The sequence below is a fragment of the Triticum dicoccoides genome, chromosome 2A, assembly GCF_002162155.2.
Source record: "Triticum dicoccoides isolate Atlit2015 ecotype Zavitan chromosome 2A, WEW_v2.0, whole genome shotgun sequence".
NCBI classification, from domain to species: Eukaryota; Viridiplantae; Streptophyta; class Magnoliopsida; order Poales; family Poaceae; genus Triticum; species Triticum dicoccoides.
Window position 1 is genome coordinate 483,223,562 of NC_041382.1, and position 11,594 is coordinate 483,235,155.

Here is an 11,594-nt window from a genome sequence, read left to right on the forward strand (position 1 = left end):
AAAGGGCTTTAAAAGAAATGCCACAGTCGGGCATCTGAGCGACACCACATAAAGGGCTTTAAAAGAAATGCCACAGTCGGGCGTCTGAGCGACACCACATAAAGGGCTTTAAAAGAAATGCCACAGTCGGGCGTCTGAGCGACACCACATAAAGGGCTTTAAAAGAAATGCCACAGTCGGGCGTCTGAGCGACACCACATAAAGGGCTTTAAAAGAAATGCCACAGTCGGGCGTCTGAGCGACACCACACAAAGGGCTTTAAAATAAACAGTCATAGTGAATATCCCGGAGGTAGAACCATCCCAGAGATACTCGATAATAACAATAATATCACGGGTTAGTCAACAATAATAATAATCATAATTATCACAAGTCACAGGTAGTAGTTCCAGTTCTGGTTAACAGTTTCACCTCCGAAGACCGACACTAAGACCGACACCTGACCCATCCCAGACTGTAATCCTTAACCATGGACACGGCTATTCGAATAGGTTTATTCTCTGCAGAGGGTGTACTCTTTACCCACGAGTAACGAATTTCTTTAGTCCATCGGGACTAATTCCGTCTACGATCTTTTTGTTGAAAACACACCTAACTTGCACACACCAGCTTATCTCACACGTGTCTGGAATCACCCACGACACCTGTTAAGCAAACTCTAAGTGGGGAGGCTACAACCTCGCGTAGCATGGGATCAAATTTATATCGCGCGCTCTAAGGGGTGGCCTCCCCTCTCGGTCCCAACCAGAAACACCCATGCCCCCGGACCAGGTGGCCTGCCTACCAGCTACAACCGGTATCTTCCACCATGGCCTCTCTGTACGGTGTGTGCTAGAAAGAGGTTGACAACTTACTGAACCGTACTCTACTTGCTGTAGAGACGAGTGGTAGTACGAAACAAGTATGGGGGTTACTGGAACAAGACTCGATCTACGGTCGACTCAGGAGGTTTAAGTATTCCCTGCATGGTTAGTATAACGAATATATTTCGTCCAACAGAGTCACCGCTCATATCACCTTACCATGCCATACCAGACATAACCGTCCCGACGGAGACCGGCGACAAACTCATGCCTACCCAAGGCAGAGGTTTTCCCGGGTTCCTGCCGGTAGGCATGCAAGGCACATGAGGGTGATTATCATCACAAGTGTGTTCATTTCCAACAGCATGGAAATCACTAATATGCACTCATGCATATGATCATACTACATGAAATAACAAGTCCTTCGAAATGCGGTGGTGTTATAAATGTATCAACGATCACACCAAAAATATTATGCCGGGATTCAGAATGCTTGCCTTCAATGTGTGGAAAGGCAGGGTGCACTCCAAAACTTGAAACATTTCTCCTCTCTTCAAAAATCCTATTTTAGCAATATAAAAGAATTAACACACAAAATAAAAACAACACCAAAAGTTGTTCTGAAATTTTTTCAAATAAATCTTAAAATAAACTAGGTGAAATTTGAGAGAGGTAGGAAAAAGAATCATTTCATTTGGAGTTGTATTTAAAAAGTTATAGCCAGTCAAAGTTCTGGTCAAAATTTGTTATTTAAATAAAACAGAAAAGAAAACGTTTCGGAGGGGCATACGCTTTCGGAGCGGGGGAAACGTACTGGGGGGATTACGCCTTCACTTAATCCCACGTGGACAGGCATGGGGTCGCTGACAGTGGGTCCAGAGAGTCCCACTAGTCAGGTTTGACTAGTCTCTCTTTCCCCCTCCTTCCCCTGTCCCGAGCGGAGGCGGAGCTCAGGCGATCGTCGCCGGCGACTGGCAGCTCTTCGCGGGGCCCCGAGGGCGGGGATGGATGCACCACTCCAGTGCGGTCCTCCCGGTGGTTGCCAGGCCGGTGGGGACGGAGGGAGCTGCCGGCGGCGAGCTTCGCGGCGGAGGAGGCTTCGGGGGCGGAGTGAAAATTCTCCCGCAGTGAGCCCCGATCAAAATCGAGTAGAGGGAAAGGTTCACGGGAGGATGAGGAAGCTCTTGGTGGAGAGAACGGAGAGGGGGAGGCCCTGGTGGTGCCGAATTGGCCAGGGCAGTGGTGGCGGCCGCAGTTGCCGGAGGTGGGGAAGAAGACCTCCCCGGGTCGATTGGCTGCCATAGGAGAACTAGGGGAGCATTCTAAGGTTGCCTGTGTGCTCGGGGAAGCAAGGGGCCCTCCTTTTATAGCTCGTCGAGGTCGGTTCCGCGGCGGCCGGATAAGCTCTCCGGCGAACCGCCTCTCTGTAGCTTGCAGGGCAACGTGGCGTGGCTGGGGATGACGGCAGGAGCTAGCGGACGAGTGGGCACTGCTCCAAGGGCGAGCTGGCGAGCGGAGGTGGCTTTGGCGGCGCCGACCGTGGCAGAGGCGCGCTGTGGACGCCGGTGTGCCGCCAAAAATGCCCTGGCGGCGGCGCTGTAGCGTGCCAGGGTGGCTTGGCGCGATGCTGCGAGGCGGGGAGTGCGTGGCGAGGTGCTGCCGTGTGGGCCAAAGCCAGGGGGGCCAGCGTGTCGGCTCGGGCGCGACATCGTGCAATACGCGCGCTCTGGGCGCGTCCAGTGCACGCACGGGAGATGCTGGACACAATGCCGCGGCATGCTACAGGTCGCAGGTGAGGTTGGGGTTTACCAGATCGAGGTTAGGAGCAACTGGGAGTCTAGTGGACATGCTAGTTTGATCAGAGGTGCAAGCTCACAGTGCAATGCCAAAACTCATGTCAAAACTGGTCATGCCTACAGGGTGCTCGATAGAATGCCACATGCACCTAGGCATCTCTTGGGGTAGCCAAAACTTCCAGGTTGGGGTCTCTTTAGATGTACAAGAGGGTGGTGAGGTTAGTTTGCCAAAAGAAGAAACTTGTTAGTGCAAGTTTTGTAAAACTACATTTCTGGACAGGAAATAAATGACATTATTTCATGAACCAAAATTAATCCAAGGGTTGCATGCTCCTGGATTTAGGGGTTTGGTAGGGCTGTCTACCAGTAGGAGAAAACACAAGATCATTGGAGCAAAAATAAATAGGGTTGCAGTAGAAATCACAGGGCTGGACCAGAATGAAAATGAGGTTGATTTACTCAAAATTTTCAAAGAACATCACTAGGTTTTTGCACCAAGTGGAATAATATGCTCCTAGTGACCTCCCCTAATTTTGGTAGAAGTTTTAAAGAAATATTTAAATAGGTTGTAGTGTAAAATTTCCCACTGGACCAGATTTGAAAACTTGGTGTAGAACTCAAAATATCCAATGAATGAAATATATTATTGCACAAAAGTGATTTAGAGACATCTCATGATATCTCCAAACCTTGGTGAAATTTTTAGTTAAATATATCAAATGGTTGTAGTTCAAAAAGAGCTCCAAATTTTAAAACAAGTCATTTTAATGAATAAAGTTCAGGGTGAAATAATTTTATAAATAAATCTCCTGATTGAGAGATGTTTTTAAATGAGAGGGAAAATAAGTCCAATATGTTTTGGAAGGATCCACTTGGGAAAAACTCCTTAATATTAAAAGAAAAGTTTTGAAATCAACAGGGATATTCTTGCAGGCAAAAAAAATTTAACTCTTGGCAAAATTTTAATAACTAAAACCTGGTTAAATTTTTGGGGTGTTACACTCCCTAACTAGACATACAGTTGTCACAACAACTGGAACTGGTCCAACAAATCCTTGTCCTCACCAAGCAACTGGTTCTATCCTTTACCTCTCTTTACTTACAGTTTGTCTTCGTGAAGTCATTGCCTGCTTGCATGATCTGATTGACTTTATTGTGTGAAGACTGTTGTTGTTTGGCTTCATACTATCTTCCATCCCGATCCATACTACCTAGGTGCTGATAGTCTTCATGCTTTCACTTCATTGCTTACTTGACTATGGCTTGTCTAGTGTAGTCTACCTTCCGCTGCATATCAATAGGTTCATTTCTACTGTTTGTCTTCAAAGCCTCCGTGTTTTGAAGACTTTCATAAAAATCACCTATTCACCCGCCTCTAGTCGATAACTAGCACTTTCAATTGGTATCAGAGCAAGGTGCTCCCTTGTTCTGTGTGATTCGGTTTAACCACCTGGAGTTTTAGCTATGTCGACTGCAGGGATAATGAAAGTCTTTGCTGCATGCTCTGTCTTCGATGGCACTGATTACCCCTACTGGAAGAATAAGATGCGCATGCATCTTGAAGCCATTGATGTCGACCTCTAGTATGTCGTCAAGAACGGCGTTCCCAAGGCCGGTGAAGGTGTCACCCCTGCTGATGTCAAGAAGTTCATTCAACTGGATTCTACTGCCAAGAACATCATCTGTGGTCATCTGACCAAAGGACAATATGGTCGCGTGAGTTCTCTGGAAACTGCGAAGCTAGTCTGGGACTGGCTCTCCAAGGTCAACGCAGGTGCCTCAACCCAAAGAGACTCAAGGATCAGTGTTCTTCACAACCTCTTCAACCACTTTAAGAGAAATGACAATGAGAATGTTCAGCTGACATTTGTTCGCCTCACTGACATCACAAATGAGCTTCATGCACTCGGCGCCACTGAGATCACCAAGCATGAAATCGTCAAGACACTCTTGAGATCACTCGACAGCTCATTTGACACCCTGACCCTGATGATTCAAGAACGCCCTGACTTCAAGACTCTCGAGCCGCCTGACATACCTGAGAGGCTCAACACCACATGAGTTCCAATTATTTGAGAAAAGAGATATCTATGGTCCCAACTATGGCCAGACTCGTGCTTTGAAGGCAAAGGCTGTTTCCTCATCTGAAGAAGAATCTGACTGCAGTTTTGAGGATCCTGAAGACATTGGAAAGAAACTTTCCATGCTAGTGAAGAAGTTCCATAGGTTCACAAGAAGAAAGGCTCCAGACAGTCTTCAAGATCCAACTCAAGAAACCTGGTCACTACATCTCTGAATGTCCTCAATGGGACAATGAGAGCAACAACAAGAAGAAGAAGAGCAAGGAATATGATTCTGATGACAAGAAGAAGAAGAAATCATCAAAGTCTTTTTCTAAGTCTTCGTCAAAGTCTTCATCACACAAGAAGAGCTCATCCAGCAAGGCTCGTGCGTTTGCTGGCAAGGAGATGGATTCAGAGGAGGAGTCTGCATCTGAGGAGGTGGAGATGGAGTCTGAAGAGGAATCTGATTCAGGCGTGGCAAGCCTGGCTCTAGCTTCAGCATACATCGCCAAGTCCATCTTCAACACTGAAGACAATGGCCTCGTCACCATCGCTGATGCTAATGATGATGATGACTCTGCACCCACCTACTGCTTCATGGCACGTGGTGCCAAGGTAAACTCACGCAATGCTTACTATCAAACATCAATTGAAGACGACTCTGAATGTGAATCTAAACCTAGCTACAAAACACTTGCTAAAATTGCAAAACAGCAACAGAATGCTATGGAACATATTCAAAAATTGCTAGAAAAAAGCGATGACCTGTTGGACGCAGAAATGACCCGATCTCAGTCCTTAATTGAAGACATTAAAAATCTTCATGTTAAGTACGAAGAACTTGAAAGTCGTCATGAAACGCTCTCAACTACGCATGAAAATCTCTCCTATGATTATCTTCAAAGGAAGCAAGAGCTTGAGAACTTGAGATCGACTCATGAAGATCTTCAAAAGGAGAACAACTCACTCCGCGCTCAACAGATCAGTTCCGCTCAGGAAGGATTTGAACCACCATGTCTAAAATGTCTTGAGCGTGATAATGCTGCTTCTGTTGCTGGATGTTCTACTGCTACTACTATTGCAATATCTTCAACTGCTGATGTGGTAACTAACCCCTCTACTGAGGATACCACTACCATTGTTGATGAGAATGCCAGGTTGAAGACATTGCTTGAGACAGGAATGTACAAAAGTCTCAAAGGGCATCAGACACTATGTGATGTCCTCGAGAAACAGATTCTGAACCGAAACCCTAGGAAAGAGGGTGTTGGGTTCGAGAGGAAAATGAACGTTGATGGTTCTTACTGGAAGCCTGAGCAGTACCCCAAAACCACATGGGTTGCTGCAAAGGGACCTTGAGTGGATCCATCTACCTTATCTGGCTTCACTTGTGCTAAACCGATTATCATTGATGAATCCTTTGATGCAAACTACAAACTGTTTAAGAACCAGAATGATGAAGTGTTTGCCAGGTATATTGGTACTAACTACAGGAATGGACCACCTTTGAAGAAGATCTGGGTGCCCAAGAGTTGTCTTGAAAATCTTCAGGTGAATGTCATCATGACACCACCTGGGAAGAAGACAAACCCCATACCAAAGGCTTCATATAGACAAAGGACTCACTAGAGTCACCCTAACACAAATGTTTTGCAGGGAAACCATACTCAGGCCTATGAATATGAGTGTGTTTCAACAAACCGCCATATTCATAAGACCAAGAACTACTCTACTTATTCTTATGAGTATTATTCACCTCCTGCAAGACTATTTGCTAGGGCTCCAAAGACAAAGTTCTCCGATGCTGCACTTAGACTCATTGCTTCGAAGCCACCCCTGAAAATGTGGGTGGTTAAGAAAACTTAACTCTCTTTTGCAGGGAAGGGTCTCCAGCCGGAAATCAAAGTCATCAGATGCTATTGCTGGGGACCTAAAACATCTTGTGGGGCGCAAGATAAAATGCCCAAATGGTCTTACTATGTATTTTGTTCCTGGTTTTCTTGACAGTCATCCATCTACCCTAACCAGGATCTGAACTTTCATAATCCACTCGTTCGTCAAATGTTTATGCTTCACATTTCCCTTGGCGAAGCCTATCCCCTAACTACACTGTAGGGTACGATACCAAAGGCTTCTGAATGGATTATGGACAGTGGATGCACTAACCACATGACTGGTGATCGAAGTCTTCTCATGGACTCAACCTTACGTCCATCTGACAAGAGTCACATCACATTTGCTGACACTACTAAAAGCCAGGTATTGGGTCTAGGTAGGGCTGCAATCTCAAAGGATCAGCACATGGATAAAGTGATGCTTGTTGAATCCCTTGGTTTCAACTTAATGTCTGTCTCAATGCTTTGTGATCTGAATATGGTAGTAATATTTGGAAAATATCGTTGCCTTGTGCTTATGGAATCTGACAAATCTCTAGTCTTTGAAGGTTACCGAAAAGATGATATGTACATGGTAGATTTCTCAGCAGGACCACAGTTGGCCGTATGTCTTCTAGCAAAAGCTTCAGAGTGCTGGCTCTGGCATCGGAGGATAGGGCATGTTGTCATGAGGAACTTATACACTATCGCGAAGAAGAAACACATCGTAGGCATCGAGGGCGTCAAGTTCAAGAAGGATCATCTGTGTGGTGCCTGCGAAGCTGGAAAGATGACAAGGGCCAAACATCCCTCAAAGACGATCATGATGACTTCTCAACCCTTCGAGCTACTTCACATGGACTTATTTGGCCCTACTCACTACTCTACTCTCACTACCACTGCTTGCCTATATGGCTTCGTCATTGTTGATGATTACTCAAGATATACTTGGGTGCATATAATTCTCTACGAGATTGAAGTGCATGATGTCTTTAGACGATTTGCCAATCGTGCCATGACAAACCATGGCATCAAGATCAAGCACATCATAAGTGACAATGGCACAGAGTTCAAGAACACAGGTCTTGACACTTATCTTGATACATTGGGCATCACTCATGAGTTCTCAGCTCCATACACACCTCAGCAGAATGGCATCATGGAGCGCAAGAACAGAACACTCATTGAGATGGCTCGGACGATGCTTGATGAATACAAGACTCCAAGGAAGTTCTGGCCTGAAGCTATTGATACTGTATGCCACATCATCCATCGTGTTTATCTTCACAAGCTTCTAAAGAAGACATCATATGAGCTACTGATTGGTAAGAAGCCAAACGTAAGCTACTTTACAGTTTTTGGTGCTAGGTGCTGGATCAAGGATTCGCATCACACATCAAAATTTTCACCAAAAGCACATGAAGGTTTTATGCTTGGTTACGGAAAGGATTCGCACTCCTACATAGTCTTCAACCTCTTTCACTATAAAGTGGTTGAAACTGTGGATGTGCGGTTCGATGAAACTAACGGCTCGCAAAGAGAGCACCAGCCAAATGTGCTAGATGAAGTCTCACCAAGTGAATCCATCAAGCTTATGGGTACTGGAGAAATCATACCTTCAGAGGCACAGGCTGAAGACGAACTTATCATTTCTACGCCAAGTCAACCTGAAGACACTGCTCAGCCTGAAGCCAATGCTGAAGATGAAGACAATGATCAGCAAGGGCAAAATCTTCGTCCAGTACATCCCCATGTTGCAAATGAAGCACATATTGAGAAGATAATTGATAGCATCAATGCACCTGGTCCACTCACTCGTTCAAGAGCAACACAACTAGCAAATTTTTGTGGGCACTTTGCATTTGTCTCTATATCTGAACCCAAGAAAGTTGCTGAAGCCTTCATGGAACCTGAATGGATTCAAGCTATGCAAGAAGAGCTTCAACAGTTCGAGCTGAACAATGTATGTGAACTAGTCAAGCATCCCGATCCTCGCAAGCACAATATCATAGGCACACAAATGGATCTATCGCAACAAACAAGATGAGCATGGTCAAGTTTTCAGAAACAAGGCTCGTCTCGTTGCTCAAGGATACACTTAAGTTGAAGGGATTGACTTTGATGAAACATTTGCTCTGGTGGCTAGGCTTGAAGCCATTCGCATACTGCTAGCCTATGCCAACCATCACAATATCCTCCTGTACCAAATGGATGTGAAGAGTGCCTTTCTCAATGGCAAGATTGAAGAAGTGTATGTTGCATAACCACCTGGCTTTGAAGATCCAAAACATCCTGATATGGTATACAAGCTCAACAAGGCACTGTATGTTCTTAAACAAGCCCGTCATGCTTGGTATGACACACTCAAAGGCTTCCTGAAGAGCAAAGGCTTCAAACCTGGTTCCCTGAATCCCACTCTCTACACGAAGACATACGATGGTGAACTGTTTGTGTGCCAGATCTATGTGGATGACATTATCTTTGGCTGCACTGACAAAAGATACAGTGATGAGTTTGGGCACATGATGCAAGAGCAATATCAGATGTCCATGATGGGTGAGCTAATGTTCTTCCTTGGTCTTCAAATCCGTCAGTAGAGCAACGACATCTTCATATCTCAAGAGAAATACCTCAAAGATTTCCTGAAGAAGTTTGGAATGCAAGACTGCAAAGGATACACGACACCAATGCCAACCAAAAGTCATCTGGGTCCCGACGACAATGGTAAAGAGTTCGATCAAAAGGTATACCGCTCCATGATTGGTTCCTTACTCTACTTGTGTGCATCTAGGCCAGATATAATGCTTAGCGTTTGCATGTGTGCCCGATTCCAAGCGGCACCAAAGGAGTCACATCACTTAGCTGTGAAGCGAATTCTTCGATATTTGGCTTACACCCCAACTCTAGGATTATGGTATCCTAAGGGCTTAGAGTTTGATCTAGTTGGATTCTCAGATGCTGATTATGCTGGTGACAAGGTTGATCGCAAGTCTACATCAGGCACATGTCACTTTCTTGGACGATCTCTTGTCTGTTGGTCTTCAAAGAAGCAGAACTGTGTGTCTCTCTCCACTGCTGAATCTGAATACATTGCTGCTGGATCTTGCTGTGCTCAGCTTCTATGGATGAAGCAAACTCTCAAGGACTATGTCATCCATCTGAAGCAAGTGCCACTCTACTTCGACAACGAAAGCGCCATCAAGATTGCCAACAACCCAATTCAGCATTCGAAGACAAAGCACATTCAGATCCGTCATCACTTTCTTAGAGATCATGTCATGAAGGAAGATATCGATATCATTCATGTCAACACAGAAGAGCAATTGGCAGATATCTTCACAAAGCCCTTGGATGAGAAAAGGTTTTGCAAGTTGCGGCGTGAGCTAAATATCCTAGAATCCTCAAATGTCCTGTGATTGGACACACATCCTAACGCTTATGACTGTTGATGACTTAGATGTGCAACACACGAAGTAACATATATCTTCAATCAATGAAGACATACACTCTAAGTGTGAATACATTAATGTGGAATTTGACTTCGGAGCGCCACATTAGTTGTGCACCGTGTCTGGGTCTAATACTTCCTATACGGTGGGTAACGCCACCACCAAATTCTTGTTTGAAGTGTTTTTATTAGCGTCACATTTGCATAGTCTTCGCATTTGGTTTGTCTTCAACATTGATTTGTTTTCAAGTTTATCTTCACAATGTTGATTCAGTCTCATGCTGATATGTACATATAATTGTGTTCTGTCCTCTATAACATTCACTTATAGCTATGTCTTCTTGCTCGAATCTTTTGATCTAAGTGAATGTTATCGGACCCTAACCCCCTCTTGCTTCTACCTCAGAGTCTATCTATCCAAATCATATGCATTCTATTGAAACCTGTCATTTGTCTTCTCTGAGTCCTTGTCAGCTGAAGACAAAGAGAAAAATGTTTAAATCTGTTTTTATGCCATATCATTTTTGCCTGAATACCGGAGAAGCCGGAACGACCACCCGACAATCCAGGCGTGCGTGGGAACATGGAACAACTTTCAATGAGTTGCATGCATGCCACGTGTCCTTCAGATGTGAACCGCCAAGGGCACCTGCGTAATAACATTGTTCCGTCCCTGTCCTTATAAATACACACCTCACCGCGGTCATTATCTCTTCTTCCACCTCCTCTCCTCGCACCAAAATCCTAGCACCTCCGCTAGCTCGCTTCGATGCTGGAGACGAAGCGCTTAGCTGCCGCGACATCTTCGACGCCATCCTCACGCCGGCCGCGGACCTTATCCTCTCCGCCGCCGCTGTAGGTGTCTTCCGTTGCCAAGTTAGGGCGCAGGAGATTGAACTGCTCGGCCTCTCTCTCCATCTCGTCTAGCAGTTCATCAAGCGGTAATTAAAATTTACTTTTTACTGCCTTTTTGATCCGTCAAATCCATTCACTTCATCCAAAAGTAGTTTCTTCACTTTCATATCTGGATATGTCCATGTCTGCATCTCATATCATGCCAAGTATATTCACTTATGCTTCACAGCTAGTTAGATTCCTCACTTGTACTTATTCATGGATTCGTACAAATCTGGAACCAACTCTCTTCAAATAAGTGAATGTCTTCGCACTATGAGGTCAATGTCTTCAAACTGATTTATCTTCAAAATCTTCTGAGAATGCATATGAACTCTTCCCCTTCCCTCGCACCTTAATGCTGTCACAGGTACATGTCCGTGGGAGAATCCCTTGGTTCTCATAGTCTGCATTCATTTGCAGAGTTTTTGCAACGTCACATTGTAAGTGCATCTAGTGCCACCCCTAATTGGTTTTGGAGTATTGACAACAAACCTAGTTGAGGGACTAATGTGTTTGTGAGAATTGCAGGATAACACAGGTAGAAGTCCCTCATTGATTCGGTTTTCCTACCAGAGATGACCCCTAAAAATGTATGAAGACATTGAAGTCAAAGGTGGTATATGAAGATATTCACATTGAAGACTATGACAAGAGAAGACACCACATGAAGCCTATGGAGCTCGAAGACTTAGATCTTTCGTAGTTCTCTTTCT